Raw genomic sequence first — 785 nt, 5'->3', positions numbered from 1 at the left:
CGACAGCCTGACCCTCCCTCCGGATTTGCCGCTCGCAGCTCTCCCCACTTCCCTCACTCCCCCCCCGCCGCTCCACCACTTCCAGGCGGCGGGACCACCAACCTCGACCCCGGACCCCCGCTGGGGCGCTCCCAGCCCTCTGGAGGACGGCCCTTCTCTTCCTGTAACTCTACAGACGCGTCCGGACTGACCAAGACACTCTGTGCCTTCGGGCAAGTTACCCACCCTCTCTGAGCTCGGCTTCCCGTCTGCAAAATGGGCACAATAGCAGTCCTGTCTCCTAAGACCAACTGGGAGTTAACTGGGAAGATGGGGGTAAAGTTTTTAGCACGGGATAGGTATTAGGTAAGGCTTATCAGCTGCTTCTCCGCTTTGTGCGCCCAGGGTGGCCCGTGCCCCCAAGTAGGCCTTTCTCACTGAAAGAAAGCTCTGGAAATCAGTAGCTCCTGTTTCCACATCTGCCCCTAAATGGGTGCCATCTCCCCGTCTGCTTGGAGCCTCATCGGCCGGCTGCAGTGATCACAGCAGCAGCCTGGATCCAGCAGGCTCTCTGGGAAATCATTAGAGGGAATTAAGAAACGTGCCTGGCTTTGAGAGTACACAGAGCCAGGAGATGGGCAGAACCCTGATGTGGCCATCCATAGACAAACGCCATTTGGACAGGGAGCTTCCGAGCCCCATGCTGGCAAAGACCTGAATCTTAGAACCCACCGGTGCCCAAATCCCATGCCTTTACCTGAGGTCCTAAAGATAGGGAGGCCCAGATAGGGAATATGGCTTGTCCC

General features: G+C 57.8%; 1 protein-coding gene across 3 annotated transcripts in view; it reads right to left on the bottom strand.

Annotated features, from left to right (window-relative positions):
- Positions 1–785, bottom strand: part of LITAF (lipopolysaccharide-induced TNF factor) — a 95,535-nt gene that overhangs the window by 39,340 nt on the left and 55,410 nt on the right. The window contains exon 1 of one of the 3 annotated variants that reach the window (XM_011988107.1): positions 103–329. The exons of the other annotated variants lie outside the window; for them this stretch is intronic. The gene's annotated coding sequence lies outside the window, so the exon portion shown is untranslated. Of the gene's footprint in view, positions 1–102; positions 330–785 lie in introns of those variants that run through there. 3 annotated transcript variants of the gene reach the window in all.

This window comes from Mandrillus leucophaeus, unplaced genomic scaffold (genome assembly GCF_000951045.1).
Source record: "Mandrillus leucophaeus isolate KB7577 unplaced genomic scaffold, Mleu.le_1.0 Scaffold323, whole genome shotgun sequence".
NCBI lineage: Eukaryota > Metazoa > Chordata > Mammalia > Primates > Cercopithecidae > Mandrillus > Mandrillus leucophaeus.
This window is presented reverse-complemented; position numbering and strand designations above follow the sequence as displayed.